Consider the following 13444-nt stretch of genomic DNA (forward strand, 5'->3'; position numbering starts at 1 on the left):
CTGGGCTCTGATCACAGGAAGCCAGTCCCAACATAGGGAAAAACAGCAGAGAGGAGGGGCTGAGAGAAATTCTCAGGTGTAGCAGGCACACAATTAGCCATAAACCCAATATCCATATTTAGTCCTTTGTTCTTAGTATCCAGCCAGCTTATGAATTTTTGTTCCTAAGTTTCCCTTTAAAACACATTAGGTAGATTTGCCTTGAGTATGAGGATAGTGAGGACAGAGAGGGAGTGGCTGTTCTCTGAGAAATGCACTCTTAATGATGCGTGTGTTTCTCTTTCCTTTATATTTTTTCTCTGAGAGTTCATTCTGGTGCATAGATGTTGTTTAGTTTCATCTATGAAGTTGCTATGAAGGCATCTGGTGCAGTGGATCAGATATATGACATTTTGGGAAAGGCATGTGTAGGAACCATGATCCTGATAGGTTTTCCTATGGGGGTGTTGATATTAGTGGCAGTGGAGATGTGCTGACAAGTTAAACATTTCTTGCCATGGTAAGGCTGTGTTGCACTGCATCTTTGTTGAGTATAGGCAGTAGTTGTTTGGTGACAAAAATTCATAAATGGCTCATTTATGGAACATTATGTTTTATTCAACTCCTGAATTCTTTCCAGACAATATGGGTGAGAATGACCCTCCTCCCTTTTGATAGGCCTTGATCTGCTAGTAATCAGTTTCTTTTCTTTGGCTAATTCTGTCCCTGGTGCCCCTTAGAATTTATTGCAACCCCTCTGCTCTGCACGTTGCCCCCTGGATATTGGCCCTCACTGACTGGGGAGGGGGAGCGTTGGCCGGTGCCCCTCCTTAGAAGCACTGGTGGCACTTCAGATTTTGCCGGTGTCATGTCCGGTTTTGCCGGTGTCACTTCCAGTTTTGCCGCCGGCACTTCTGGGGTTGGTGATTGGCAGCAGGGGAATCCCTTTGGTCGGCGATTGGCTGCTGGTGCCTCCCCCCCGAGTCAAGAGGCACCAGTCGGCCATGTGCCCCAGCCCCCTAACCATTTTCTTTGCTCTCTGTTTTACTCTCTCCAAATTGTCCACAACCTCTCTACAGTGGGGAAACTCAAAGCTGGACATAGTAATCCAGATGTGGCCTCACCAGTGCAGAATAGAGTGGAATAAATACTTCTCTCAGTCTGCTGGCAGTGCTTCTACTAATGCAACCCAGTATGCTGTTAGCTTTCTTCTCAACAAGGGCAAACTGTTAGCTCATGTTCAGCTCATTGTCTACAGTAATCACCAGGTCCTTTTCTGCAAAGCTGCTGCCCAGCCAGTCAGTCCCTAGGCTGTACCAGTGCATGGGTTTCTTCCATCCTAAGTTCAGGAGTTTGCATTTGTCCTTGTTGAACCTCATGAGATTCCTTTTGACCCAGTCCTCTAATTTGTTTATGTCACTCTGAATCCTAGCCCTACCCTCCAATGTATCTGCTACTTCCCTCCAGCTTGATGTCCTCTGTGATCTTGCTGAGGGTGCAATACATTCTATTTTCAAGAATGTTAATGAAGATGTTGAACAAAACCCGCCCCAGAACCAAACCCTGGGGCACTCCACTTTATACCGGCTGCCAACTAGACATTGAGCCATTGATGACTATCTGCTGAGCCTGACAATACAGCCAGGTTTTTATACACCTTACAGTCCATTCATTGAGCCCATGCTTCCTCAGCTGGCTTGCAAGAATTCTGTGGGAGACAATATAAAAAGCCTAGTTCTTTCCCTGCATCCACAGAGCCAGTTATCTCATCACTGAAGACAATCAGGTTGGTCAGGCCTGACTTGCCCTTGGTGAATTTGACTGTTTCTAATCACCATCTTCTCCTCCAAGTGCTTAGAAATGGATTCTCTGAGGACCTGCTCCATGATTGTTCCTGGGACTGAGGTGAGGCTGACTGGTCTGTAATTCCCTGGATCCTCTTTCCTTCCTTTCTTAAAGTTGGGCACTATATTTGCCCTTTTCCAGGACCTCCCCTGATCCCCATGAGTTTTCAAAAATAATGTCCAGAGGCTCTTCAATCACACCAGCCAACTCCCTCAGCACCCTCGGATGCACTTCATCCAGTCCCATTGACTTGTACACATCTAATTTTTCTAAATAGTCCCTAACCTGTTCTTTCACCACTGAGGTCTGCTCACCTTCTCTCCAAACTGTGCTGCCCAGTGCAGTAGTATGGGAGCTGATCTTGCCTGTGAAGATTGAGGTAAACAAGGCATTGAATGCTTCAGCCTTTTCCTCATTGTCAAAATTAAACAAATGAAATCACCTTGATATCTCAGTCTGGAAGGAAACCTGATGAAGATGCACATAAGAAATGCTATCCAGAGTCAGATCACAGGTCCATTTAGCTCAGCATCCTTTATCTCTCAGGGGGTGCATCTGCACATTCATTAATGCATTTCTGGTAATGCATATTAAATTTAGTACCTCCACGGTGAGGTACTAGAAAAAAGGTGCATTAGCATATTTTAATGTGCATTAACTAAAGCACAGTTTTTCTGACGCTTATATGAACATTAAAATAGATTAATGTGCATTAAATGAATGTGTAGATGTGCCTGCTATCTCTCAGTGGCAAAGTGGTGGCAGCAGTATGAAAAAAGAATTTTTGGAAAGTATATCATAATATTGCTGAAAAATCAGATGCAGTTAAATCCTTCAATCTCTGATGTATGGAAACTTGTAACCTTTTGCAGATTACAGATCTCCACTACATTTCAGTGGGAGTATGATGTGGGCTGCAAATTGCTGGCCAGAGTAACAATAAATTCCACAGGCCTGACTGTCACTCTGTAAAGACACATTTTCTTTACAAGCCACCTGCTGTTTGTGGGGACCACTGACCACTTATGTGATACAATTGGATGATAAAGTTAAATCATATAAATTGGAAAAGTTAAAAATGGACAATTAGAGACTAATTACTTGCAACATGACCCATCAGTGGGTCCAAGCAAGCTTGTTGCAATGAAAGGATATTTGTCAGACTAGTAAAAACTGTGCTTCTTGAATGAAGTAAAAGCAAGCAAGCAGTGAAAGAAATGAAGCGCATATAACTAAATGTGTCATAAAGGCAAAGTGCAAGGGTGAACAAAAGCAGTGACCAGATGTGCTGGTAATAAATGCAGCGATAATTACAATACAAAATAAAGGTGTACAGCATAAAATGGGCAATTCTGTTTATTCAGTACAAGTTTTATTATGAAAGGTCACTTATATAAACATGCTCAAAATTGGGTGTAGTGTAGGCTAAGACACATTCCAGATTGATTTTCCCCATAATCACAGCCAATTCCGGTTATACACTCTGAAATTCAGGATAACTCCTGCTAAACAAAAGGTTGCCTTTTCAGCCTCCTTCACCAGCTCCCATCCTCAGTATTTTAAAGAGCCTGGATCTTTCATGCTTGCTTCTCACTCTCACCAACTCCTTTAAGATTTTTACTTCTTATTTTCTCTAGTTTCTCTGGACCACTTGTTTTTCTTTTCTCCCTTCTTTGTGTCACAGGGCCAAAGTGCCTTTTACCACCACACTGTGTTCAACTGCAATGCCTACTTGAAGATGACTCACTTCACCCAATTGCTAGCAATTCTAGTTATTAGTAGAATAACTGCTGCTTCCTCCCTTGCTTTGTTTCTAGCCAGGATACTGCCTTCATGTCATATCTAAAGCTGTGTCACCTAGCCACATCCCCAGTGATATCAGTTTTGGTGATTACTTATGGAGTTGGTGATTACTGGTGGAGATGGTGATTACTGGTAGAGATGGAGAGAGACTCTGTAGAACCTGACTTCAGTCTTCAAAGCCTTAACAAAGGAGCTACCTAAGGAAAGTCTGTATGGCACAGAAGACTCTTAAATAGATTCCAGGCTACAGGAGAGAAGAGTAGAGGAGTGCAACAACAGGCTTCATCATGCACAACAGTTTCCAGCACACTACCCAGTGCCTTGATAATGAGGTGGAGTAGCATCATTCCTTAGAGCTTATTAAGTATATCTCCATTGCCCTTTAATTATATTATTAACATTTAATCATATTGTTAACAAGATTTTGTAACCACAACTTAAGTGGGTGTTAATCTTAAAGCTAGGGACAGAAATTACACAAAAACTGGTATAAGTGATTGAAAAACTGGTTCAAATCTATAACACGACAGAAGTTCAGTGCACATAAACCTCTTTCAAAACTGGCTGAAACTGATTTAATACAAACCTAGATGGATCAGCCTTAACTGATTTAGGTTAAATTGGTATATTGAACTGCTTTCCCACATCCCCTCCAGATTCAAGTTAACTCACAGTCCCTCAGCATCCCAGGATACTTAGCACCACCCCCACAAACACCCCCTCTCAGAGTGGGCAGGCTAGTCTTGCCCTAAGTTGTCTGCTGAGCAGGGTGGCATGTTCTAGCAGTCCCTGACTTCAGGCCTGGGCCACTGCAGGCATGTGGCTGCATGTCCAGAATCAAAAGGGAATGTCTGTTCATTTGGGGTGTCTATACATGAGCAGCAAGGCTGCTCTGATGTGCTGTAATTACACCGTGTCAGAGCAGACTTTATTAATTGAGTCTCTTGGAGTGTAGTAATTACTGTGCTCCAGCAGACTCCAGTGTCTCGAGTATCAGTGTTTAAGAATGGCAACAGGGGTACTTTAATTAAAGCTCATTCAACAGGATGAGTAGTATGGGGAGTAAGCAGGAGAAACTGTGCCTCCTGATTGTGAGTAAGAACCCAGACTTAGTAGGTTTCACAGAAACCTTGTGGGACCCTACCTATGACTGGGTGGTGGGCATTCGGGGATACATCCTATATAGAAGAGACAGGACAGAGAGGAAAGGGGCGGGGGGTTGCGCTCTATGTCAAAGAGCACCTCACATCACCAAGGATTAGCTTTGGGGTAGAGAGGGTTCGGGCAGAGACACTATGGGTCAAACTACAAGGGGGGCATGGTGAAAGGGACCTTACGGTGGGCATCTATTACTGACCACCCAACCAGGGAGAAGAGCTGGACCAGGACTTCTCCAGTCAGCTTATGGAGGCAGTTAGGTCAAGGGATGTTATTGTCATGGGTGACCTAAACTACCCAGACGTTTGCTGGGGTTTCAATGTAGATAGATGCAGGGTGCCGCACCTTGGGGGAAGGTATCCACAGCATACATACAGGCTGGGGAATTCCCCTCTTGAAAGCATAGAGGTGGAAAGGGATCTTGGAGTTATTGTTGAGTCCAAGATGAATATGAGCCGCCAATGCCAGACCACAGCCAGCAAGGCCAGCCATACCTTGTCATGCATCCAAAGATGCATCTCAAGCCTGTTCAGAGAGGTGATATTCCCTCTCTACGCGGCTTTGGTCAGGCCACAGTTGGAGTATTGCGTCCAATACTGGGCCCTGCACTTCAAGAGGAATGTGGCCAGCCTGGAGAGGGTTCAGAGGAGGGCCACCCACTCGGTGAGAGGGGAGCAGGACAGGCCTATGAGGAGAGACTGATGGACCTGACCCTGTTCAGCCTCAGCAAGAGGATGCTGAGGGGGGACCTGGTGGCTGCCTACAAACTCATCAGGGGAGATCAACAGGAAATAGGTAGAGCCTTTTTCTCCCCAGCACCACCTGGGGTGACGAGGAACAATGGTAATAAGCTGATGGAGAATAGGTTTAGGTTAGAGATCAGAAGGCAATTTTTTTTTACAGTTAGGGTGGCCAAAATCTGGAACCAACTTCCCAGGGAAGTGGTCCTCACCCCTGCCTTGGGCAAATTCAAGTGCATGTTGGGTGATCACCTGTCTGGGGTCTTGTGAACACAGAATTCATTCCTGCCTGGGGCAGGGGGCAGGCTAGGTGATCTGTTCAGGTGCCTCCTGACCCTAGCTACTGTGAAGCTATGAAAGGATGCTGATTGACAGGATGCTCAGCATGGGAATGCTGATACACGAGATGCTCTGGGTGCTTTAGTTAGAGTGGCTCTCAGAGTTTCTTTAATTAAAGCTTTCTCCCCAACTCCCAGAGCATGTGTATAAACACTTACTTATTGGTTCAATCTACTCACCTTAGATTAACCTGTGAAAATTGAATTGATTCAACCTTGGGCTTTTTGACTGTGTACTTAAACGTTAAATGATCTGCATATACAGGTGTTGCTAATTTAAAACAGATTCCTGACAGCTCTTTGGAGCAATACATGACACAAGGGCTTCTTTTCTTTAGAGCTTTACTTGTACATTTGCATCCTTCTTCTCTGAGATTGCTCTTTACAGACAGAATAAAAAGATAGTCTGTTCTCCAAAGAACTTGCAATTGAAATACAATAATAATATTGCAAAAGGGTTTAAATTGACTCTAATGAACAATGTAGAAATGATGTTGTTGCCATGATGGTCTGGGAAATATGCAAGAGAAGAATTCTTGTAGGTGATATCTTTTATTGCACTAACTGCACAATTGGTACAGACATAGGTAACTTTCAGGTATCATAGTACTCTTTCTCAGACTTCTGGGAGGGAAGTGGACACAGCAGAGCTAGGTACCAGTTGGAACAAAAGGTTGTATAAAACTCCATATGTAAATAAATACAGGAGCTAAGAGAAATTATCAGGTAGCAAACAGGCTGGAGGGATGCAGTAAAATCTTGATAATGAAAGAATAAGATTGTTCAGCTAGGCCATACTTACCTGAGAATATCAGAGGTCAGCAAGTAGATTACAATGGACCATGAAGTCATTGTCTGTGTTAAATCCCTGGTATGAATTTTCTTTCCTATGCTTGTCTTATAAAGATGTTGGGCAGATTTCCTTTGAGAACAAGTACTGTGAAGTCAGACAGTGAGTGATTTTTCATGAAAATTTTTTTCCTACCTGTGTTCTAGTGACTTTGCCATTTATCTTTTTCTAGTGATCATTCATTCTGGCACTTAGTTTTTGTCTAGTTTTACCCACATAGTTGCCATGAAGGCATTTGGTGTGCTGGATGAGGTATACCACATCCTGGGATAGACACATGTATAATCCAAGGATTGTCATGGCTTTGTTGTGGAGGGCGATCTGCTTGTTCATCAACAGGCACCTAATGGGACCCTGCTCAGCCTTAAGAATAAATGCAAGATCTGTCAACAGATGTCTACTGCTACAACAATCAACACTCCCTACCTTGCCTATGTCTATCTCAGCCATGCAGTTCATCTAGAACAAGGGACAAGCAAAATGTGACCTGTGGGCTGGATTCATCCCCCGGGTGATTCTGTCCTGCCCATGGTAGCTCCCACAGTCCTGACAACTCATATATGGGGGGCATACTGGGCCATGGTACATATGGCAAGTCAAGCTATCTCCCCGGGTGCATGATGGGGTCAGAGTGGTATGGGAACTGGTCTTGGCTTCCTGGCAGCCCCAGCAGCAGTGGCTCCTTCTGGCTGCTGCTGCCACCAGCGTCTTTGCTGTTTCTGGACCTGGCCCTGCTGCCCAGGTACCTTGGGCTGTCCACCCTGAATGTACTGCCAGGGGCACTGGATGAAGTGGGTGGGCAGGGTCCCCAGGGAAACTGGCCTGGGACCCTTGCAGGCAGGGCACACTTGGCTGGGTGGATAGAATGGGGTCATGGGCAGGTGAGGAGCAGTGTCTGGGAGCGGGTCAGGCAGGTGGGGGCCGGGATCGCTGGGCAGTGAGAGTGTAAGGCTATGACCCAGGGCAGTGCCATGATCCACTCCCTGCATGTCCCTCCCTGTGGAACTGGAACCTACCACAGGGTCCCACACACCCACCCATCCTGGTCCTGGATGCTGCTCTCCACCTGCTCTTGGCCCCATCCCATCCACCTACCTGCATATGCACTTCCCACAGGGGTCCTGGGCTGGTGTTCATGGAGACCCTACCCACCTGCCCACTCCATCCAGGGCCCTTAGCGGTGCGTATGGGGAAGATGGGCCCAGGGCCAGATAGGATTAATTGCCCTCTCCCTTCTGCCAGACAATGTCAGCACCCTCCCCCTAGCCCACAACAGCTCACTAAAACTCCTTAAGTTGTCTTCCATCACAAATAATTGCCCCCCTCCTGTCTAGTAAAAGATACTACCCACAAGAACTCTTGCTTCTCTATTGAAAAATCCAAATGCTGCTGGCTGCAAACATTCAAAAATAATTTGTTAGCCCCTCAAATTTGTGAGATTGAATTTAAAAAATGAAATTAAAAATGTATGGGTTCTTATTTGATTTTATTTTAATTTTGAGTGTTTAGCAGTTCATGTTTTCAAGATCCATCTTTGCTGTTGTGACAGGAGTTCTGATTAGAAACTGGATTTTTTGTCTCCAAGTGCAATCTGTAGGATAGTCTCACAGAAAGAAACATCCCTGTCACATGATTTAGAAGTAGCCAGTGACTCTAGTGCTAGGTGCTGGCTGTCAATGCTGTTAACTTGTTTAGGTCAGTGGTGCCCAACATTTTTATGCCAAGGGCTGGATGGGCAGTGCCAGGTCCACCTGCAGGTTAGTGGGCTTGATCTCGCATGCCAGGTGGGTACAATAGGTGCCCGATTCAGCGTATGAATAGGCAGGACCCAATCCAGCTGCATGAGGATCCTGATCTGGCTGTGGGATGTGGTAAGTGGTAAGTAGGGAGTGGCTTGGCTCCAATCTGCATGGGGTGAATTTCCCAACCCCTGAAAATCCCCACAGGCCAGATGCCATGGTACCTCAGGCCAGATCTGGCTTGTGACCTGCGGGTTGAGCACCCTATGTCTGGGTGATGAGAACTGCAGTCAGATCAAATTGCAGACATGCCTTGCCATGTTTACTTTCTGCAGAATTTTAATCATCCATAATAAACAACTATTAAATAAATGCCAAGAGAAATAAATGACTATACTGCAAAAATAAAAATGCCTATTAAACACCTTGCCCTATCCTACCACTTAAGTGTAATAGTGCCAAATGAATGTCCTGAGCATAGGGCCATATTCATACCCTGGGTAGTCAAATATTTGTGTGTATTTTGGTTGGGACAGGCAGGGGTGTTTACTTTATTCTTTGTGGCATCATTGACTCTCAATTAGTTGTTGTTTTTCTTAAAGCCTCCTGTAGTCTTATGGAGTTAGCTGTTACGTGCGAATTTCATTTTTCATTAAAGAATGAAAGTGTTTTTGCCTGGATCATAAAGAAAATCGTGAAAATCCAGGAATTTCAATTTTTTTAATCTTGTGATTTTTTTAAAGATGATACTTGTGGTAATTTTTTGACTGCTTGGAACTGGTAACACGATTGTTAATATTTTCACCAATGCCCACACTAAACACTTATGCCCATATTCAGTCTTCTAAAGTATGTTTTTGGTCCTCTCTCTCAAAAATTTCAGCCTAAGATGATTAATCTAATGAGCTCCTTTTTTCTGCAACTAGAACTTTAAAGGCACAGGATGTGATTTTTATACTGTAAATCAGTATATTACAGTGATTTAATTTGCTAAGAATTTTCTTTCTTTTTTAAAATTATTTTGGAAATGAAAGCCTGTTCAGAGAAGAAAGGTCTCTTACTTTCACTTATGTATCTCTTCAGCTTGTTTCTGTAGCTAAGTCTTAATTATAACATCACAGTATATTAATAATAAATAAATATTCATGATGGTGTCAAATCAGCCCTATCACATAACTGCAGCATAGAGCAGGTTGAACAGAGGCAGAAATGAGAACAGATGTCTTCCCTAGTCAGGCCAAATATCAAGACCACCTTAAAGGTAACTGCAGGTAATTGGGTCCAAGTTAGAAGTAAAATACATCTTAAAATTTTCCCTAGTGTGAAAGCTCTCTTTAGTTGTAGCAGCACTAGCAAGTGCTGCTGTAATACAGTTTTATACTGTATATACTCTGCTATTGGACAAAAAATGGAAACTCTCTTTTTGCTCATTGACAATATTGTCCCCTGTGACTGAAATTTTTCCTCAAACCTTTAGTTCTAGCCTAGCTGATATGAAATCACAGTTTTCTGTCATTGTGCAATGCATTACAGAATAGCAGCACCTGAGTTCCAGATTTTGTAAAATAAAACCTTCTTTGTGGAAATTGAAGTAACAGCAGGAATTTAGTAAGGACTTCACTATTAATTCCTTGCCGAAAAAATGAAAAGTTGAAGGTTTGTTGCGTGCCACAAATAAATTGTATACCATCTGGGAAGATTTGTTTTCTACAAGAGACATTGAAGAACCCAGTTTTAATTTTTAAATAATTTATCATAAATGGCTTAGCTAGGCATCTTAACAGTCCTATATTATGTTTAGGTGTAATGAACAGTTAATAAAAGATCTCTAATTTTTGCCACAGCAACTTAAGAAAGGCCTGATTTGCCATTTTACTCCCATGAAATACCACCTTGTGTGTGGATTTTATTAAAATACAGCACAGTGACTTTATGCATAAATAAGATTGGAGTTTCTGTCCTGAAAGTCTTTTGTGCTCAAGACATAGGTAGTAAAGAAAGAAGGATAAAATCCTAATTGTAAACAGCTTTGAATCCTTTGTGCCTTATCATTTACAGGACTTCACACTCTGTAATTTTAATTTTTTTCAACCCCGGAGGTAGATAGTGAATTGCAACTTGCATTCATGTTGTTGGTACTATTGATAGCAATTAAAAACTTATTGTAGATGACATTTTAAAAATCCCCATGCAAAAGGAAGAGATTATTATGTGTGCCTTATTTACCTCTGTATTAGTTTTGAACCAGTTACCTCAGAGAAAAATGTGCTTTGGATTAGGCTCCCTCCTTTGCTCTTTGTCAAAAAGGCTTCTCTGTTGTTAAGACAATTAACGTGCAATGCTATCATCTGTAGTTCAGATGACATATTCTTGTAGAAATGCTGTGTTTCTATAGTACCTAATGCTATTTAACATATTATTATTGCTAGTGAAGTAAGACAACATAAGAATGAAATAAATAAGAAAAATGAAGGTACTGTATTTATAATGTTCTCTGTTCTCTTTTCCACCATCCTTCAAATGTAATGTTTCCTCATCATTGGAGTTAACAATAGACATATATGGAATTAATCTACTGGTAATAGACTTTGGGAAAAGCAATTGTTTTCACACACACAAGAGCAGAGAAACAATGAGGTGAATAACTGCTTTTTCTCTTTTTACCTCCAGGCTGCTGGAGCTTGTGTCACGGACCAAACTGGTTCCCATCTACACCTCAATAGGACAGATGCATTTTAGCTGACTTGGTGTTTATTTGTATAGAGTGAATCAGTTTGACCTTCTCTTAGGGAAGGTGTAGCATGCTCTCCAGTATGCTGCTGGTCATCGCAGTTACTTCGTATGGAAGCTGGGGACTCATGGCCCATTCATCTGTTTTGCAGAGGCTACTGCCTGCAAGTTCCTCTTTTTCCCTGTGCATGGCATTCTCTTGTGCTCCCTAGGTAGAATGCCATTGTGCCTATTCAGGGGTGCACAAAGAGCTGTTATTTGCTCTTTTCCTCTTTTTACACATCTGTGTAGTTTCGGCAGTATGCACCTCAAATGCTTTTACGCTCTATAATCAAAATGAACCTGATAGAAAAGTTATGGATTGTTTAAGAGAAAATGATAAGATCAACTATATACAGAAAGATTTTCAGCTGGCATAAAATGACATTGCTTCATTGATGGCAGTTCCATTATTCCGCTGAAGTAAATGGAGTTACTTTGATTTGTATGAGCTGAAGTTCTGTAAGAAGCTATGCTGGGCAGAGGGGTTTGGCAACAACTGTGGTACATATCATTTTCATACCAAATGATGCAAGATAGGAGTATTTTGCACCAAGGAGTATTTTATACAAGCAGCTATAAGAGTTGAAAGAGCCTTAGGGAGCAGGTATGTTGAGCAGATGCTGTTGATTGGTCATAAGGTCTTTATATTCTGCATGGATTTGGGGCATCCAGTGCTGCCTGGGCCTTTTGGTCCCAAATGTTGATATTGGTAACCGATGTTATTTTGGGCATTTTCATGAAAATGTAAGTCTGCTCTTAAATGTTGCAGTGTGCACTCAAGTTCATGATGTTTTATTAACGAATTGATTTTTAAACTTTCATCCTCCAGCACAGTTAAAGATGAATATACTCTATAGATAATTGTACCGTAAAAGCTTTGTTATCTGGCATGAGTAGGGCAAGGGGCAGGGGGTGCCGGCTATATAAAAATTACGGTTACCTGACGGCAGTGGGGTTTTGGCCAGATGGGGGGGGAGAGGTGGAGGGGAGGCTGGGATATTGGTAGTGGCCACATGTGGAGCAGGGGAGCTGGAAATGTGGTAGCAGGGCAGCAATGGTAGCGTAGGGTGGCAGCTGGTGGCAGCAAGCTTCCCTCCCTGCATCCATCCAGAAATTCCAGTTAATAAATTGTTCTGGTTACTTAAATGCCAGTTAACACAGCTTTTACTGTAACTGCTTTATGAATGTAATTATACTAGTCATTTCACTAAATATATGTAGTGGACTATTTTGAATAAATGGACAGAGAGTACAAAGTAAAGAAACAGATTAGAAACTGTTCATTTCAAATGCATAGATATGATTTTTCCTTCTTGTGTAACCTGGTGTGTTTGTTACAAAAGAAAATGGGACAAATTCTTCTGTTATCTACACCAGCTGAGGTCTCTGCTTTTACTTTGGATTGGTATTTGGGTAGGTGTATTCTGAGAGGACAATTTACCTCATACTAAGGGCAATTCTTTTATAGTAATGTATCTATAATGTGTGCCATCTTGAGAAAAGAATCTATTCCATTGTTAATACAAGTCATCCTCCAAATGAAATTGAAACAGGGAGATAATCAGAAGGTGGAACCACAGCTGTGTTTGGTATATGGATAATCCAAGAAGGAAGCTGTTTACTTGGATTCTCGCCCTATTGTCCTATAAAGAATTAAACCCAAGCATCTGAGAGACTAGTCATTTGCCTTCTGAGTATGGAAATAAAGGAAAGGGGACAACAGAAAATGGATATAATTGCCATTACACAATTATTGTTACACCTGAGAGAAAAATGGGAGGCACTAATAAACAATATATTTCATCAACTTATGCTTCAAGGTTACAAAGAAAAGATTTACAGCTTGTCTGCTTTATTTATCAATGCTCTCTGTTATCAGAGCAAGGTCTGGATTAATCACATGTGCTTGTAGTCCTCTTTAAATTATACACACTTTCTCTTACCGATGAAAGTAATTCCAGAAACTTGAGACATTATACTAATGAATACCTGCGATCCAGATTTTTCTGTACAATAGACAAATGAATAGATGCTGATAATGTCAATCTTAACCTTTCTTCAAATACTTCCTGGAGCATTAAGGAATGTTATTCAAATTGGAAATGTACTGTGTCCTAACTTTAAGAATCTCTGTTAGGGACTTAGGGCTAAATGTTACAAAATTCACATGCAGTCATGTATACTGAAGCCATAATCTGAGCTTGTTTTCCCTTAAAACTT

Source organism: Crocodylus siamensis, chromosome 5 (genome assembly GCF_052110815.1).
Source record: "Crocodylus siamensis isolate JL-2025a chromosome 5, ASM5211081v1, whole genome shotgun sequence".
NCBI lineage: Eukaryota > Metazoa > Chordata > Crocodylia > Crocodylidae > Crocodylus > Crocodylus siamensis.